This window comes from Oncorhynchus clarkii, chromosome 17, assembly GCF_045791955.1.
Source record: "Oncorhynchus clarkii lewisi isolate Uvic-CL-2024 chromosome 17, UVic_Ocla_1.0, whole genome shotgun sequence".
Classification (NCBI taxonomy): domain Eukaryota; kingdom Metazoa; phylum Chordata; class Actinopteri; order Salmoniformes; family Salmonidae; genus Oncorhynchus; species Oncorhynchus clarkii.
In genome coordinates this window covers 55,351,086-55,370,041 of record NC_092163.1, presented here as the reverse complement: position 1 = coordinate 55,370,041, position 18,956 = coordinate 55,351,086, and the positions used below count along the sequence as shown (strand labels likewise).

At 44.4% G+C, this 18,956-nt stretch overlaps 1 protein-coding gene across 1 annotated transcript in view; it reads right to left on the bottom strand.

The window, feature by feature from the left end:
* Window positions 1-17,429: 17,429 nt before the first annotated feature.
* Window positions 17,430-18,956, bottom strand: part of LOC139369840 (small vasohibin-binding protein-like) — a 4,822-nt gene continuing 3,295 nt past the window's right edge. Inside the window, exon 3 of the mRNA XM_071109120.1 lies at window positions 17,430-18,956. This exon is cut by the window's right edge and continues 192 nt beyond it. The gene's annotated coding sequence lies outside the window, so the exon portion shown is untranslated.

Here is an 18,956-nt window from a genome sequence, read left to right as displayed (position 1 = left end):
TCTCTCTGTCTCTCTGTTTCTGTCTCTCTGTTTCTGTCTCTCTGTTTCTGTCTCTCTGTCTCTCTGTTTCTGTCTTTGTTTCTGTCTCTCTCTTTGTCTCTCTGTTTCTGTCTCTCTGTTTCTGTCTCTCTGTCTCTCTGTCTCTGTCTGTCTGTCTCTCTCTTTCGCTCCATCTCTCTCTCTGTCTCTCTGTCTGTTTCTCTCTCTGTCTCTATTTATGTATCTCTGTCTCTCTGTCTCTCTCTGTCTCTCTGTCAATTCAATTCAATTCAAGGGCTTTATTGGCATGGGAAACATGTGTTAACATTGCCAAAGCAAGTGAGGTAGATAATATATAAAGTGAATATATAAAGTGAAATAAACAATACAAATTAACAGTAAACATTACACATACAGAAGTTTCAAAACAATAAAGACATTATATAGTCAAAGCTTTCCTGCCGCTGTGTACTCTCTGTGTAGGGCCAAATAGCATTCTAGTTTGCTCTGTTTTTTTGTTAATTCTTTCCAATGTGTCAAGTAATTACCTTTTTCTTTTCTCATGATTTGGTGGGGTCTAATTGTCTCTCTGTCTCTCTGTTTCTGTCTCTCTGTTTCTGTCTCTCTGTCTCTCTGTTTCTGTCTCTCTATTTCTGTATCTCTGTCTCTCTGTCTCTGTCTCTCTGTATCTGTCTCTCTGTCTCCCTGTTTCTGACTCTCTGTTTCTGTCTCTCTGTCTCTCTGTCTCTCTGTCTCTCTGTTTCTGTCTCTCTGTTTCTGTCTCTCTGTTTCTGTCTCTCTGTTTCTGTCTCTCTGTCTCTCTGTTTCTGTCTCTCTGTCTCTCTGTCTCTCTGTCTCTCTGTTTCTGTCTCTCTGTTTCTGTCTCTCTGTCTCTCTGTTTCTGTCTCTCTGTTTCTGTCTCTCTGTCTCTCTGTCTCTCTGTCTTTCTGTTTCTGTCTCTCTGTTTCTGTGTCTCTGTCTCTCTATCTCTCTGTTTCTGTCTCTCTGTCTCTCTGTTTCTGTCTCTCTGTCAGTCTGTTTCTGTTTCTCTGTTTCTGTCTCTCTGTCTCTCTGTTTCTGTCTCTCTGTCTCTCTGTTTCTGTCTCTCTGTCTCTCTGTTTCTGTCTCTCTGTCTGTCTGTTTCTGTCTCTCTGTCTCTCTGTTTCTGTCTCTCTGTTTCTGTCTCTCTGTTTCTGTCTCTCTGTCTCTGTCTCTCTGTCTCTCTGTCTCTCTGTCTCTATGTTTCTGTCTCTCTGTTTCTGTCTCTCTGTTTCTGTCTCTCTGTCTCTCTGTTTCTGTTTCTCTTTTTCTGTCTCTCTGTTTCTGTCTCTCTGTCTCTCTGTCTCTCTGTCTCTCTGTTTCTGTCTCTCTGTTTCTGTGTCTCTGTCTCTCTGTCTCTCTGTCTCTCTGTTTCTGTCTCTCTGTCGCTCTGTTTCTGTCTCTCTGTTTCTGTCTCTCTGTCTGTCTGTTTCTGTCTGTCTGTCTCTCTGTCTCACTGTTTCTGTCTCTCTGTCTCTCTATATCTCTGTTTCTGTCTCTCTGTCACTCTGTTTCTGTCTCTCTGTTTTTGTCTCTCTGTCTCTCTGTCTCTCTGTTTCTGTCTCTCTGTCTCTCTGTTTCTGTCTCTCTGTCAGTCTGTTTCTGTTTCTCTGTTTCTGTCTCTCTGTCTCTCTGTTTCTGTCTCTCTGTCTCTCTGTTTCTGTCTCTCTGTCTCTCTGTTTCTATGTCTCTGTCTCTCTATCTCTCTGTTTCTGTCTCTCTGTCTCTCTGTTTCTGTCTCTCTGTCAGTCTGTTTCTGTTTCTCTGTTTCTGTCTCTCTGTCTCTCTGTTTCTGTCTCTCTGTCTCTCTGTTTCTGTCTCTCTGTCTCTCTGTTTCTGTCTCTCTGTTTCTGTCTCTCTGTCTGTCTGTTTCTGTCTCTCTGTCTCTCTGTTTCTGTCTCTCTGTTTCTGTCTCTCTGTTTCTGTCTCTCTGTCTCTGTCTCTCTGTCTCTCTGTCTCTCTGTCTCTATGTTTCTGTCTCTCTGTTTCTGTCTCTCTGTTTCTGTCTCTCTGTCTCTCTGTTTCTGTTTCTCTTTTTCTGTCTCTCTGTTTCTGTGTCTCTGTCTCTCTGTCTCTCTGTCTCTCTGTTTCTGTCTCTCTGTCGCTCTGTTTCTGTCTCTCTGTTTCTGTCTCTCTGTCTGTCTGTTTCTGTCTGTCTGTCTCTCTGTCTCACTGTTTCTGTCTCTCTGTCTCTCTATATCTCTGTTTCTGTCTCTCTGTCACTCTGTTTCTGTCTCTCTGTTTTTGTCTCTCTGTCTCTCTGTCTCTCTGTTTCTGTCTCTCTGTCTCTCTGTTTCTGTCTCTCTGTCAGTCTGTTTCTGTTTCTCTGTTTCTGTCTCTCTGTCTCTCTGTTTCTGTCTCTCTGTCTCTCTGTTTCTGTCTCTCTGTCTCTCTGTTTCTGTCTCTCTGTTTCTGTCTCTCTGTCTGTCTGTTTCTGTCTCTCTGTCTCTCTGTTTCTGTCTCTCTGTTTCTGTCTCTCTGTTTCTGTCTCTCTGTCTCTGTCTCTCTGTCTCTCTGTCTCTCTGTCTCTATGTTTCTGTCTCTCTGTTTCTGTCTCTCTGTTTCTGTCTCTCTGTCTCTCTGTTTCTGTTTCTCTTTTTCTGTCTCTCTGTTTCTGTCTCTCTGTCTCTCTGTCTCTCTGTTTCTGTCTCTCTGTTTCTGTGTCTCTGTCTGTCTCTGTCTCTCTGTCGCTCTGTTTCTGTCTCTCTGTTTCTGTCTCTCTGTCTGTCTGTTTCTGTCTGTCTGTCTCTCTGTCTCACTGTTTCTGTCTCTCTGTCTCTCTATATCTCTGTTTCTGTCTCTCTGTCACTCTGTTTCTGTCTCTCTGTTTTTGTCTCTCTGTCTCTCTGTCTCTCTGTTTCTGTCTCTCTGTCTCTCTGTTTCTGTCTCTCTGTTTCTGTCTCTCTGTTTCTGTCTCTCTGTCTCTCTGTTTCTGTCTCTGTTTCTGTCTCTCTCTTTGTCCCTCTGTCTCTCTGTTTCTGTCTCTCTGTTTCTGTCTCTCTGTCTTACTCTCTCTGTCTCTCTGTTTCTGTCTCTCTGTCTCTCTGTCTCTCTGTCTCTCTGTCTCTCTGTTTCTGTCTCTCTGTTTCTGTCTCTCTGTTTCTGTCGCTCTGTTTCTGTCTCTCTGTCTCCCTGTTTCTGTCTCTCTGTTTCTGTCTCTCTGTTTCTGTCTCTCTGTCTGTCTGTTTCTGTCTCTCTGTTTCTGTCTCTCTGTCTCTGTCTCTCTGTATCTCTGTTTCTGTCTCTCTGTCTCTCTGTTTCTGTCTCTCTGTTTCTGTCTCTCTGTTTCTGTCTCTCTGTTTCTGTCTCTCTGTTTCTGTCTCTCTGTCTCTCTGTCTCTCTGTTTCTGTCTCTCTGTTTCTGTCTCTCTGTCTCTCTGTCTCTCTGTTTATGTCTCTCTGTTTCTGCGTCTCTGTCTCTCTATCGCTCTGTTTCTGTCTCTCTGTCTGTCTGTTTCTGTTTCTCTGTTTCTGTCTCTCTGTTTCTGTCTCTCTGTTTCTGTCTCTCTGTCTGTCTGTTTCTGTCTGTCTGTCTCTCTGTCTCTCTATATCTCTGTTTCTGTCTCTCTGTCGCTCTGTTTCTCTGTTTCTGTCTCTCTGTCTCTCTGTTTCTGTCTCTCTGTTTCTGTCTCTCTGTTTCTGTCTCTCTGTCTCTCTGTTTCTGTCTCTGTTTCTGTCTCTCTGTCTCTCTGTTTCTGTCTCTCTGTTTCTGTCTCTCTGTCTTACTCTCTCTGTCTCTCTGTTTCTGTCTCTCTGTCTCTCTGTCTCTCTGTCTCTCTGTCTCTCTGTTTCTGTCTCTCTGTTTCTGTCTCTCTGTTTCTGTCTCTCTGTCTCTCTATATCTCTGTTTCTGTCTCTCTGTCGCTCTGTTTCTGTCTCTCTGTTTTTGTCTCTCTGTCTCTCTGTCTCTCTGTTTCTGTCTCTCTGTCTCTCTGTTTCTGTCTCTCTGTTTCTGTCTCTCTGTTTCTGTCTCTCTGTCTCTCTGTTTCTGTCTCTGTTTCTGTCTCTCTGTCTCTCTGTTTCTGTCTCTCTGTTTCTGTCTCTCTGTCTTACTCTCTCTGTCTCTCTGTTTCTGTCTCTCTGTCTCTCTGTCTCTCTGTCTCTCTGTCTCTCTGTTTCTGTCTCTCTGTTTCTGTCTCTCTGTTTCTGTCTCTCTGTCTCTCTGTTTCTGTCTCTCTGTCGCTCTGTTTCTTTCTCTCTGTCTCCCTGTTTCTGTCTCTCTGTTTCTGTCTCTCTGTCTGTCTGTTTCTGTCTCTCTGTTTCTGTCTCTCTGTCTCTGTCTCTCTGTCTCTCTGTTTCTGTCTCTCTGTTTCTGTCTCTCTGTCTCTCTGTCTCTCTGTTTCTGTCTCTCTGTTTCTGTCTCTCTGTCTCTCTGTCTCTCTGTTTCTGTCTCTCTGTTTCTGTCTCTCTGTCTCTCTGTTTCTGTCTCTGTTTCTGTCTCTCTCTTTGTCTCTCTGTCTCTCTGTTTCTGTCTCTCTGTTTCTGTCTCTCTGTTTCTGTCTCTCTGTCTTACTCTCTCTGTCTCTCTGTTTCTGTGTTTCTGTCTCTCTGTCTCTCTGTCTCTCTGTCTCTCTGTCTCTCTGTTTCTGTCTCTCTGTTTCTGTCTCTCTGTCTCTCTGTTTCTGTCTCTCTGTCGCTCTGTTTCTTTCTCTCTGTCTCCCTGTTTCTGTCTCTCTGTTTCTGTCTCTCTGTCTGTCTGTTTCTGTCTCTCTGTTTCTGTCTCTCTGTTTCTCTGTTTCTGTCTCTCTGTCGCTATGTTTCTTTCTCTCTGTCTGTCTGTTTCTGTCTCTCTGTCTCTGTCTCTCTGTCTCTCTGTTTCTGTCTCTCTGTCTCTCTGTTTCTGTCTCTCTGTTTCTGTCTCTCTGTTTCTGTCTCTCTGTTTCTGTCTCTCTGTCTCTCTGTCTCTCTGTTTCTGTCTCTCTGTTTCTGTCTCTCTGTCTCTCTGTCTCTCTGTTTCTGTCTCTCTGTTTCTGTCTCTCTGTCTCTCTATATCTCTGTTTCTGTCTCTCTGTCGCTCTGTTTATGTCTCTCTGTTTCTGTCTCTCTGTCTCCCTGTTTCTGTCTCTCTGTTTCTGTCTCTCTGTCTGTCTGTTTCTGTCTCTCTGTTTCTGTCTCTCTGTCTCTGTCTCTCTGTCTCTCTGTTTCTGTCTCTCTGTTTCTGTCTCTCTGTCTCTCTGTCTCTCTGTTTCTGTCTCTCTGTTTCTGTCTCTCTGTCTCTCTGTCTCTCTGTTTCTGTCTCTCTGTTTCTGTCTCTCTGTCTCTCTGTTTCTGTCTCTGTTTCTGTCTCTCTCTTTGTCTCTCTGTCTCTCTGTTTCTGTCTCTCTGTTTCTGTCTCTCTGTTTCTGTCTCTCTGTCTTACTCTCTCTGTCTCTCTGTTTCTGTGTTTCTGTCTCTCTGTCTCTCTGTCTCTCTGTCTCTCTGTCTCTCTGTTTCTGTCTCTCTGTTTCTGTCTCTCTGTCTCTCTGTTTCTGTCTCTCTGTCGCTCTGTTTCTTTCTCTCTGTCTCCCTGTTTCTGTCTCTCTGTTTCTGTCTCTCTGTCTGTCTGTTTCTGTCTCTCTGTTTCTGTCTCTCTGTTTCTCTGTTTCTGTCTCTCTGTCGCTCTGTTTCTTTCTCTCTGTCTGTCTGTTTCTGTCTCTCTGTCTCTGTCTCTCTGTCTCTCTGTTTCTGTCTCTCTGTCTCTCTGTTTCTGTCTCTCTGTTTCTGTCTCTCTGTTTCTGTCTCTCTGTTTCTGTCTCTCTGTCTCTCTATATCTCTGTTTCTGTCTCTCTGTCGCTCTGTTTCTGTCTCTCTGTTTTTGTCTCTCTGTCTCTCTGTCTCTCTGTTTCTGTCTCTCTGTCTCTCTGTTTCTGTCTCTCTGTTTCTGTCTCTCTGTTTCTGTCTCTCTGTCTCTCTGTTTCTGTCTCTGTTTCTGTCTCTCTGTCTCTCTGTTTCTGTCTCTCTGTTTCTGTCTCTCTGTCTTACTCTCTCTGTCTCTCTGTTTCTGTCTCTCTGTCTCTCTGTCTCTCTGTCTCTCTGTCTCTCTGTTTCTGTCTCTCTGTTTCTGTCTCTCTGTTTCTGTCTCTCTGTCTCTCTGTTTCTGTCTCTCTGTCGCTCTGTTTCTTTCTCTCTGTCTCCCTGTTTCTGTCTCTCTGTTTCTGTCTCTCTGTCTGTCTGTTTCTGTCTCTCTGTTTCTGTCTCTCTGTCTCTGTCTCTCTGTCTCTCTGTTTCTGTCTCTCTGTTTCTGTCTCTCTGTCTCTCTGTCTCTCTGTTTCTGTCTCTCTGTTTCTGTCTCTCTGTCTCTCTGTCTCTCTGTTTCTGTCTCTCTGTTTCTGTCTCTCTGTCTCTCTGTTTCTGTCTCTGTTTCTGTCTCTCTCTTTGTCTCTCTGTCTCTATGTTTCTGTCTCTCTGTTTCTGTCTCTCTGTTTCTGTCTCTCTGTCTTACTCTCTCTGTCTCTCTGTTTCTGTGTTTCTGTCTCTCTGTCTCTCTGTCTCTCTGTCTCTCTGTCTCTCTGTTTCTGTCTCTCTGTTTCTGTCTCTCTGTCTCTCTGTTTCTGTCTCTCTGTCGCTCTGTTTCTTTCTCTCTGTCTCCCTGTTTCTGTCTCTCTGTTTCTGTCTCTCTGTCTGTCTGTTTCTGTCTCTCTGTTTCTGTCTCTCTGTTTCTCTGTTTCTGTCTCTCTGTCGCTCTGTTTCTTTCTCTCTGTCTGTCTGTTTCTGTCTCTCTGTCTCTGTCTCTCTGTCTCTCTGTTTCTGTCTCTCTGTCTCTCTGTTTCTGTCTCTCTGTTTCTGTCTCTCTGTTTCTGTCTCTCTGTTTCTGTCTCTCTGTCTCTCTGTCTCTGTTTCTGTCTCTCTGTTTCTGTCTCTCTGTCTCTCTGTCTCTCTGTTTCTGTCTCTGTTTCTGTCTCTCTGTCTCTCTATATCTCTGTTTCTGTCTCTCTGTCGCTCTGTTTATGTCTCTCTGTTTCTGTCTCTCTGTCTCCCTGTTTCTGTCTCTCTGTTTCTGTCTCTCTGTCTGTCTGTTTCTGTCTCTCTGTTTCTGTCTCTCTGTCTCTGTCTCTCTGTCTCTCTGTTTCTGTCTCTCTGTTTCTGTCTCTCTGTCTCTCTGTCTCTCTGTTTCTGTCTCTCTGTTTCTGTCTCTCTGTCTCTCTGTCTCTCTGTTTCTGTCTCTCTGTTTCTGTCTCTCTGTCTCTCTGTTTCTGTCTCTGTTTCTGTCTCTCTCTTTGTCTCTCTGTCTCTCTGTTTCTGTCTCTCTGTTTCTGTCTCTCTGTTTCTGTCTCTCTGTCTTACTCTCTCTGTCTCTCTGTTTCTGTGTTTCTGTCTCTCTGTCTCTCTGTCTCTCTGTCTCTCTGTCTCTCTGTTTCTGTCTCTCTGTTTCTGTCTCTCTGTCTCTCTGTTTCTGTCTCTCTGTCGCTCTGTTTCTTTCTCTCTGTCTCCCTGTTTCTGTCTCTCTGTTTCTGTCTCTCTGTCTGTCTGTTTCTGTCTCTCTGTTTCTGTCTCTCTGTTTCTCTGTTTCTGTCTCTCTGTCGCTCTGTTTCTTTCTCTCTGTCTGTCTGTTTCTGTCTCTCTGTCTCTGTCTCTCTGTCTCTCTGTTTCTGTCTCTCTGTCTCTCTGTTTCTGTCTCTCTGTTTCTGTCTCTCTGTTTCTGTCTCTCTGTTTCTGTCTCTCTGTCTCTCTGTCTCTCTGTTTCTGTCTCTCTGTTTCTGTCTCTCTGTCTCTCTGTCTCTCTGTTTCTGTCTCTCTGTTTCTGTCTCTCTGTCTCTCTATATCTCTGTTTCTGTCTCTCTGTCGCTCTGTTTATGTCTCTCTGTTTCTGTCTCTCTGTCTCTCTGTTTCTGTCTCTCTGTTTCTGTCTCTCTGTCTCTGTCTCTCTGTCTCTCTGTCTCTCTGTCTCTCTGTCTCTTTGTTTCTGTTTCTGTCTCTCTGTTTCTGTCTCTCTGTTTCTGTCTCTCTGTCTCTCTGTTTCTGTCTCTCTGTTTCTGTCTCTCTGTCTCTCTGTTTCTGTCTCTCTGTTTCTGTGTCTCTGTCTCTCTGTCTCTCTTTCTGTCTCTCTGTTTCTGTCTCTCTGTCGCTCTGTTTCTGTCTCTCTGATTCTGTCTCTCTGTCTCTCTGTCTCTCTGTTTCTGTCTCTCTGTTTCTGTCTCTCTGTCTGTCTCATTGTCTCTCTGTCTCTCTGTTTCTGTCTCTCTGTCTCTCTATATCTCTCTTTCTGTCTCTCTGTCGCTCTGTTTCTGTCTCTCTGTTTCTGTCTCTCTGTCTCTCTGTTTCTGTCTCTCTGTTTCTGTCTCTCTGTCTCTCTGTTTCTGTCTCTCTGTTTCTGTGTCTCTGTGTCTCTGTCTCTGTTTCTGTCGCTCTGTTTCTGTCTCTCTGATTCTGTCTCTCTGTCTCTCTGTCTCTCTGTTTCTGTCTCTCTGTTTCTGTCTCTCTGTCTCTCTGTCTGTCTCTTTGTCTCTCTGTCTCTCTGTTTCTGTCTCTCTGTCTCTCTATATCTCTGTTTCTGTCTCTCTGTTTTTGTCTCTCTGTCTCTCTGTCTCTCTGTTTCTGTCTCTCTGTTTCTGTCTCTCTGTCTCTGTCTCTCTGTCTCTCTGTTTCTGTCTCTCTGTCTCTCTGTTTCTGTCTCTCTGTTTCTGTCTCTCTGTTTCTGTCTCTCTGTTTCTGTCTCTCTGTTTCTGTCTCTCTGTTTCTGTCTTTCTGTTTCTGTCTCTGTTTCTGTCTCTCTCTTTGTCTCTCTGTCTCTCTATTTCTGTCTCTCTGTTTCTGTCTCTCTGTCTTTGTCTCTCTGTCTCTCTGTTTCTGTCTCTCTGTCTCTCTGTTTCTCTGTCTCTCTGTTTCTGTCTCTTTGTTTCTATCTCTCTGTCTCTCTGTTTCTGTCTCTCTGTTTTTGTCTCTCTGTCTTGGTTTCTCTGTCTCTGTTTCTGTCTCTCTGTTTCTGTCTCTCTGTATCTGTATCTGTCTCTCTGTCTCTCTGTTTCTCTGTTTCTGTCTCTCTGTTTCTGTCTCTCTGTCTCTCTGTTTCTGTCTCTCTGTTTCTGTCTCTCTGTTTCTGTCTCTCTGTTTCTGTCTCTCTGTTTCTGTCTCTCTGTCTCTCTGTCTCTCTGTTCCTGTCTCTCTGTTTCTGTCTCTCTGTCTCTCTGTTTCTGTCTCTCTGCCGCTCTGTTTCTGTCTCTCTGTCTCTCTGTTTCTGTCTCTCTGTTTCTGTCTCTCTGTCTGTCTGTTTCTGTCTCTCTGTTTCTGTCTCTCTGTCTCTCTGTTTCTGTCTCTCTGTTTCTGTCTCTCTCTTTGTCTCTCTGTCTCTGTCTCTCTGTTTCTGTCTCTCTGTCTCTCTGTTTATGTCTCTCTGTTTCTGTCTCTCTGTTTCTGTCTCTCTGTCGCTCTGTTTCTGTCTCTCTGTCTCCCTGTTTCTGTCTCTCTGTTTCTGTCTCTCTGTCTCCCTGTTTCTGTCTCTCTGTCTCTGTCTCTCTGTCTCTCTCTTTCGCTCCGTCTCTCTCTCTGTCTCTCTGTCTGTTTCTCTCTCTGTCTCTATTTATGTATCTCTGTCTCTCTGTCTCTCTCTGTCTCTCTGTCAATTCAGTTCAATTCAAGGGCTTTATTGGAATGGGAAACATGTGTTAACATTGCCAAAGCAAGTGAGGTAGATAATATATAAAGTGAATTTATAAAGTGAAATAAACAATAAAAATGAACAGTAAACATTACACATTACAGAAGTTTAAAAACAATAAAGACATTACAAATGTCATATTATATATATATATATACAGTGTTTTAACAATGTACAAATGGTTAAAGGACACAAGATAAAATAAATAAGCATAAATATGGGTTGTATTTACAATGGTGTGTGTTCTTCACTGGTTGACCTTTTCTCGTGGCAACAGGTCACAAATCTTGCTGCTGTGATGGCACACTGTGGAATTTCACCCAGTAGATATGGGAGTTTTTCAAAATTGGATTTGTTTTCGAATTCTTTGTGTATCTGTGTAATCTGAGGGAAATATGTCTCTCTAATATGGTCATACATTGGGCAGGAGGTCAGGAAGTGCAGCTCAGTTTCCACCTCATTTTGTGAGCAGTGAGCACATAGCCTGTCTTCTCTTGAGAGCCATGTCTGCCTACGGCGGCCTTTCTCAATAGCAAGGCTATGCTCACTGAGTCTGTACATAGTCAAAGCTTTCCTTAATTTTGGGTCAGTCACAGTGGTCAGTTATTCTGCCGCTGTGTACTCTCTGTTTAGGGCCAAATAGCATTCTAGTTTGCTCTGTTTTTTTGTTAATTCTTTCCAATGTGTCAAGTAATTATCTTTTTGTTTTCTCATGATTTGGTTGGGTATAATTGTGCTGCTGTCCTGGGGCTCTGTGAGGTGTGTTTGTGAACAGAGCCCCAGAACCAGCTTGCTTAGGGGACTCTTCTCCAGGTTCATCTCTCTGTAGGTGATGGCTTTGTTATGGAAGGTTTGGGAATTGCTTCCTTTTAGGTGGTTATAGAATTTAACGTCTCTTTTCTGGATTTTGATAATTAGTGGGTATCAGCCTAATTCTGCTCTGCATGCATTATTTGGTGTTCTACGTTGTACACGGAGGATATTTTTGCAGAATTCTGCGTGCAGAGTCTCAATTTGGTTTTTGTCCCATTTTGTGAAGTCTTGGTTGGTGAGCGGACCCCAGACCTCACAACCATAAAGGGCAATGGGCTCTATGACTGATTAAAGTATTTTTAGCCAAATCCTAATTGGTATGTTGAAATTTATGTTCCTTTTGATGGCATAGAATGCCCTTCTTGCCTTATCTCTCAGATCGTTCACAGCTTTGTGGAAGTTACCTGTGGCGCTTATGTTTAGGCCAAGGTATGTATAGTTTTTTGTGTGCTCTAGGGCAACAGTGTCTAGATGGAATTTGTATTTGTGGTCCTGGTGACTGGACCTTTTTTGGAACATCATTATTTTGGTCTTACTGAGATTTACTGTCAGGGCACAGGTCTGACACAATCTGTGCATAAGATCTAGGTGCTGCTGTAGGCCCTCCTTGGTTGGTGACAGAAGCACCAGATCATCAGCAAACAGCAGACATTTGATTTCGGATTCTAGTAGGGTGAGGCCGGGTGCTGCAGACTTTTCTAGTGCCCGTGCCAATTTGTTGATATATATGTTGAAGAGTGTGGGGCTTAAGCTGCATCCCTGTCTAACCACACGACCCTGTGTGAATAAATGTGTGTGTTTTTTTGCCAATTTTAACAGCACACTTGTTGTTTGTGTACATGGATTTTATAATGTCGTATATTTTAACCCCAACACCACTTTCCATCAGTTTGTATAGCAGACCCTCATGCCAAATTGAGTCAAAGGCTTTTTTGAAATCAACAAAGCATGAGAAGACTTTGCCTTTGGTTTGGTTTGTTTGGTTGTCAATTAGGGTGTGCAGGGTGAATACATGGTCTGTTGTACGGTAATTTGGTAAAAAGCCAATTTGACATTTGCTCAGTACATTGTTTTCATTGAGGAAATGTACGAGTCTGCTGTTAATAATAATGCAGAGGATTTTCCCAAGGTCACAGTTGACACATATTCCACGGTAGTTATTGGGGTCAAATTTGTCTCCACTTTTATGGATTGGGGTGATCAGTCCTTGGTTCCAAATATTGGGGAAGATGCCAGAGCTAAGGATGATGTTAAAGCGTTTTAGTATAGCCAATTGGAATTTGTTGTCTGTATATTTGATCATTTCATTGAGGATACCATCAACACCACAGGCCTTTTTGGGTTGGAGGGTTTTTATTTTGTCCTGTAACTCATTCAATGTAATTGGAGAATCCAGTGGGTTCTGGTAGTCTTTAATAGTTGATTCTAAGATCTGTATTTGATCATGTATATGTTTTTGCTCTTCATTCTTTGTTATAGAGCCAAAAAGATTGGAGAAGTGGTTTACCCATACATCTCCATTTTGAATAGATAATTATTCGTGTTGTTGTTTGTTTGGTGTGTTCCAATTTTCCCAGAAGTGGTTAGAGTCTATGGATTCTTCAATTACATTGAGCTGATTTCTGACATGCTGTTCCTTCTTTTTCCGTAGTGTATTTGTGTATTGTTTTAGTGATTCACCATAGTGAAGGCGTAGACTCAGGTTTTCCGGGTCTCTATGTTTTTGGTTGGACAGGTTTCTCAATTTCTTTCTTAGATTTTTGCATTCTTCATTAAACCATTTTTCATTGTTGTTCATTTTCTTTGGTTTTCTATTTGAGATTTTTAGATTTGATAGGGAAGCTGAGAGGTCAAATATACTGTTAAGATTTTCTACTGACAAGTTTACACCTTCACTTACAGTGCAACGTTTTACCCAGGAAATTGTCTTAAAAGGGATTGAATTTGTTGTTGCCTAATTGTTTTTTGGTAGGTTTCCAAACTGCATTCCTTCCATCTATAGCATTTCTTAATGTTACTCAGTTCCTTTGGCTTTGATGCCTCATGATTGAGTATTGCTCTGTTTAAGTAGACTGTGATTTTGCTGTGGTCTGATAGGGGTGTCAGTGGGCTGACTGTGAACGCTCTGAGAGACTCTGGGTTGAGGTCAGTGATAAAGTAGTCTACAGTTCTACTGCCAAGAGATGAGCTACAGGTGTACCTACCATAGGAGTCCCCTCGAACCTAGCATTGACTATGTACATACCCAGCGTGCGACAGAGCTGCAGGAGTTGTGACCCGTTTTTGTTGGTTATGTTGTCATAGTTGTGCCTAGGGGGGCATATGTGGGAGGGAATGCTGTCACCTCCAGGCAGGTGTTTGTCCCCCTGTGTGCTGAGGGTGTCAGGTTCTTGTCCGGTTCTGGCATTTAGGTCGCCACAGACTAGTACATGTCCCTGGGCCTGGAAATGATTGATTTCCCCCTCCAGGATGGAGAAGCTGTCTTCATTAAAATATGGGGATTCTAGTGGGGGGATATAGGTAGCACACAGGAGGACATTTTTCTCTGTTAGGATAATTTCCTTTTGAATTTCTAGCCAAATGTAGAATGTTCCTGTTTTGATTAATTTAATGGAGTGAGTTAGGTCTGCTCTATACCAAATTAGCATACCCCCTGAGTCCCTTCCCTGTTTCACACCTGGTAGTTCGGTGGATGGGACTACCAGCTCTCTGTAACCTAGAGGGCAACCAGTGGGTCTGTCTCCTCTATACCAGGTTTCTTGTAGGATGACAATGTCTGTATTACCGATTTCTTTGGTGAAGTCTGGGTTTCTGCTCTTTAGGCCAAAGGCAGATGACCTCAGGCCTTGGATCTTCCAGGATGATATAGTGAAGGCTTTTTGTTCCAGAGTGTCCAATGTTGTTGGTCGTGGTTTGGCCTCAGGCCAGTAAGTGTGAGCAGAGCCTGCTGAGCATCTGGTACATGCCATTGGCTTGGGCGAGTGTGAGAGTGGGGGTTGGGACTGTTTTCCCGCTCACTACCTGGGTGTATGTGTGGCTTCCATGTTGAGGCCCTCTTTGCGGGGTTGGGGTGCATGGGGTGGGCAGGAGTGGCATAGGTCTGATCTGAGGGGGCCTAAATGGGGTGTGGGCATGGTTGATGTGGGGGGGTGTTGATTGGTTGGGGTGGGGGTGTGGATGTGTCTGGGGGTGCTGTGGTCTGTATGTAAGTCCTCTTGGCGTGGGCCCTTTATGTGTAGGTCCAGGGGGGGTCCTTCAAGTCTGGGAGGGTGTCTCGCTGGTCTGGGTGGGGTGTCTATTGATCTGTTGCTCCTGTGTGAAGTGTTGGGGATACGTTTGAGAGCGATGTCCTTTAGAGTTCGGGCAAAGGTGGGCACTGCTGCATTGTAGAGGTGGACCTGGTCATAGAGGCTGTTCAAGTCCAGGGTGGAGTGGTGGGCCAGGAAAACATTTGGTTTTGAGGCACAGTCACGGGAAATACTTGCGTTTACCCGCTGTATTGTGGCAGGGTGGAAGTCTTTTCCTGGTAGCAGGGTGGAGATAACCACTTGTGCGTTGGGGAAAGTAAAAGAAGGTTTTTCAATCACTCCCTTCAGTGCTGTGGCCACCCTTTCCTGCTGTGCTCTCAGGTCGTTTGTGGCTGTGTGTATTGTTATGTGGCTGGGTGATCCTAGTTGATCTTCAGACAGAAGGTCTAGGGCGCTCTGGGTGTTTGGACACCAGAGTTTTAATTTTTTTTCTTTTCTTCTATATATTTCCCATTTGAGTCCATAAGTAGTCCAATCTGTGTCTTGTGTTTGTCCTCAGTGGGTGTGGGGGGGGGTTGTCAGAAGGGCTATCAGGGTGGCTGACAGGGGGGGGGGGGGTGCTCAGAGGGGGTGAGAGCCGCTGGGCATGGGGTTCTTCATTTGGTGTGGACTGTTCTGCTGTGGTGTCGAGACTTTTGTCAGGTGCTGAGGTGGGCTGTTCTGCTGGCTTCTCTGTGAGGGTGGCCACCTCTCTAGTGGGTTGTTCTCTGTCACACACCGTCCCCCTCAACCTCTCCTCCGTCCCCCTCACCCTCTCCTCCATCCCCCTCAACCTCTCCTCCACCAGCAGTCTGATCCTCTCCTCTAGTGCTCTGTTCTTCTCCCGATCCTGCTCTTTCTCCTGTTGAAGTTGTCTCACCACTGTCCAGAGTGCAGCTGTGTCTCTCTCCACCTCCAGCACTCCGGGTCTGGTTAAGGGGGTGTTGTTGTGCTGGTCTGTTGTCTGGGTCTGTGCTGACTGGAGTGTAATCACCTGCTGTTCCAGCTCCACCTGCCTTACCTCCAGCTGGGTGAATTTATCCTTCATTTCAATGAGGGAGTAGTAATCTGTGCTGGGAGGTTGACTGTCCGCTGGGGGTTGCTCGTCTGTGGGGTTATATAATGAAGAGGTCTTGTCTGACCCGCTCTGGGTGGGGGTATCTTTATCAAGGGAGAGCTTCTCCTGGTGGGCTAATTCTTTAATTTGGTGAAAGTCCAGCTGAAACTGTTTGGGGTTACCCTGTACCATTACTGTTCCGGACTTATAGAGGTTTATATTAGCTGACTCAGAGTCCTCGTTGTCTAGTATCCTGAGTTTCCACCCCTCGTTAACCCCCCCTCTCTTAACAAATGGTAGTGTGCTAATATAGCACTATGCCATGCCAGGGGATGGTTTGTGTGGAAGATAAGGTTGCTGATGTTCCCATTTTTCTAATAGTCAGCAAAAAGTGTCTCTTGATTTTCCATAATGAGCTTCATTTTGTAATCTTTTCTTGCCTTATCATTCTTTACATACACAGGGTACTGTATTTTAATTACATCTGAACTGCGGGAGGGAGCTTCTAAGGCCTCTCCATTTGGTTGGGGTAGACTGTTTGACTCTCCTGCCATTGTTGGGCTAATGGGCTTTGACACCTCTCACTTGACACATCAGTGCTGTATCAAGCTTGTTCTCTATATAATCGACACTGGCAGGGGGTGAACAGAGAGAGAGAGAGACAAAGAATAGAGTCTGAGAGAGGTGGAAGACTGCTGTTTCGTTTTCTGCCTGTGAGTAAAATGGCCAGTCTCTTTGGTTGTCTTTTTCAACAAGGTAGAGTGTGCTATCAAAGAGAATACTGATCGATTTCTGTCTGTTTGTATCTGAGACTGTGTCCCTTCTCAGTAGGCCTACAGTAGTCGAGTAAGCCATATCTGCTTGTTTCTGAGACTGTGTGTCCCTTCTCAGTAGGCCTACAGTAGTTGAGTAAGACATCTCTGTTTGTATCTGAGACTGTGTCTCTTCTCAGTAGGCCTACAGTGGTTGAGTAAGACATCTCTGTTTGTATCTCAGACTGTGTCTCTTCTCAGTAGGCCTACAGTGGTTGAGTAAGCCATATCTGTTTGTATCTCAGACTGTGTCCCTTCTCAGTAGGCCTACAGTAGTTGAGTAAGACATCTCTGCTTGTATCTGAGACTGTGTCTCTTCTCAGTAGGCCTACAGTAGTTGAGTAAGACATCTCTGCTTGTATCTGAGACTGTGTCTCTTCTCAGTAGGCCTACAGTAGTTGAGTATCCATATCTGTTTGTATCTGAGACTGTGTCCCTTCTCAGTAGGCCTACAGTAGTTGAGTATCCATATCTGTTTGTATCTGAGACTGTGTCCCTTCTCAGTAGGCCTACAGTTGTTGAGTAAGACATCTCTGCTTGTATCTGAGACTGTGTCTCTTCTCAGTAGGCCTACAGTAGTTGAGTAAGACATCTCTGCTTGTATCTGATACTGTGTCCCTTCTCAGTAGGCCTACAGTAGTTGAGTAAGACATCTCTGCTTGTATCTGAGACTGTGTCCCTTCTCAGTAGGCCTACAGTGGTTGAGTATCCATATCTGTTTGTATCTGAGACTGTGTCTCTTCTCAGTAGGCCTACAGTAGTTGAGTAAGACATCTCTGTTTGTATCTGAGACTGTGTCTCTTCTCAGTAGGCCTACAGTAGTTGAGTAAGACATCTCTGTTTGTATCTGAGACTGTGTCTCTTCTCAGTAGGCCTACAGTAGTTGAGTAAGACATCTCTGCTTGTATCTGTGATGAAGGAAAAGCATTACAGCATAAAGACTGAGGTCAGATTTCTGCACACTGCTATTTGTATGTATTATTCCTCTAAAAGCAGATTTGATTTTGGTCATAAACTTGTGTTTGTCGGTTTGGTTGTATTACTCTTTTGGCCTCAGGTGATCTCTGGCTGCTGATCTGCCCTGACGTTCTCTGTCATGGCTGGTTGTTGTTAGGTGGAAATGTACAGTAAAAGGTTAAGATTTCTGACCGATGCAATCTCCCATCTCCTCTACCCTCCATTTCAATGCCTCATGTTTGTTATGAAGGTTACTCTCTCTCTCTGGCTTTGGTGTGTGTGTGTATGTGTCCTGTGATGCGAGTCAGAAGACTAGGTTAGTAGGTGATACTGTCTGGGGCTTACTAGATGCAATGGACCAGATCATTTTAATGAATGACGTTTTCTAAGCACTCAAAGCAGGGCTGAGGGTGTGACCAAAAAATCTACATTTTGCAATGGCCATCTCAGTCTGCAGACTTGAACCCCACTGAAAACCTGTGGTTTTAATTGAAGAGGGCAGTCAATAAGTGCAGACAAAGGATATTAAGAATTTGGAAAGATTCTGTATGGAGGAATGGTCATAGATCCCTCCCAATGTGCTCTCCAATCTCATAAAACATTTTAGAAAGAGGCTCAGTGTCACCATCTCTGTCACCTCTCCCATCTCCTCTCAGCACTCTCTCTGTCACCTCTCCCATCTCCTCTCATCCCTCTCTCTGTCACCTCTCCCATCTCCTCTCATCCCTCTCTCTGTCACCTCTCCCATCTCCTCTCATCCCTCTCTCTGTCACCTCTCCCATCTCCTCTCATCCCTCTCTCTGTCACCTCTCCCATCTCCTCTCATCCCTCTCTCTGTCACCTCTCTCATCCCTCTCTCTGTCACCTCTCTCATCCCTCTCTCTGTCACCTCTCTCATCCCTCTCTCTGTCACCTCTCCCATCTCCTCTCATCCCTCTCTCTGTCATCTCTCCCATCTCCTCTCATCCCTCTCTCTGTCACCTCTCCCATCTCCTCTCATCCCTCTCTCTGTCACCTCTCCCATCTCCTCTCACCCCTCTCTCTGTCACCTCTCCCATCTCCTCTCATCCCTCTCTCTGTCACCTCTCCCATCTCCTCTCATCCCTCTCTCTGTCACCTCTCCCATCTCCTCTCATCCCTCTCTCTGTCACCTCTCTCATCCCTCTCTCTGTCACCTCTCCCATCCCCTCTCACCCTTCACTCTGAAGCAGTGCCAGGGAAACTAAAGTAAAGCATGGATTGCTTGTACATACACTGCTTGCAGCATGTGTCAAACTCATTCCACAGGGGGCAGTTTGCAGGTTCACTCCTGATGAATGAATCCCACTCATTAGTAAAGAACACCCCTCACCTCGTTGTTTAGGACTGAATTGAAAGAACAAACCACAGACATGGAATGAGTGTGACAACCCTGGCTTACAGTGTGACTGATATGTGTAGCTGTATAGATAAAGCTCAGATCTAGAGACATCTGAATGAAGTTAAATTGGTTGGAATCAAACAACCAGTACACATTTACAAATCATCACAAGGTTTATTAAAACAATGCTTTAAAAACATGTTTTAGACGACAGTGTATCAAACGTTGATACAACGATAACGGTGGAACAGCATGTTAAGACGGTCACAATAACAGCAGTGTGGAAGTGGACAGACACAACTAGGATACAGCATTTGGACTGAACTGTATCAGAGTTGAGGTAAGCCTATTTTACACAGTGCTGTACTCACTGTAGTACACAAACAATACTCTAAAACAAGGTGTTTAAAACCAAGCATAAATATGCACAATTCATATTGACACAGTATAGATTGAGAGATGGGCAAAGAGTAAAGGGGACAGAGGTGGCATCTAGCTTTGTCTGGGACTGACACAGTAGCCACTCAGATCCATCACATACCTGTTACAAATACATTACACCAATAGGTGGGCATAAAGAGTCCTGTGCAGGTTTTTGTTCCAGCCATGTAATACACCTGATTTAAATGATTGTGGTACAAATTAAAGACAGCTAGAACAGTTTAAATCAGGTGCTGGAGCTGGCCTGGTACAAAAGCATGGCCATCTCATATGGCCCTCTGGGTCTGAAACCGGACACCTCTTCATTACACAGTCCTTCTCTGCACATAGAATCCACCAATGAACCTCATTGTTACATTCACAATGCAACTTATGTCCACATGGCTGTATCCACATAGTGTTTGAGTCTGTCTGCGTGTGATGGTCCTTACACTCCTTGCCAGAAAACAGTGTTTAACATGGTGACTGGTGCAGTGACAACATTACACATACCAGCAAACAAGAGTGTTTCAGCACATGAGAGGACAGGAAAGGCAACCGGTAAGAATACACAAAGGTGACCAGCAGTGACCCACATCATTCTCATGTCTATGGGGATCGCTACATAACAGGACCAGCCATTCACAGTTCAATGTGTGC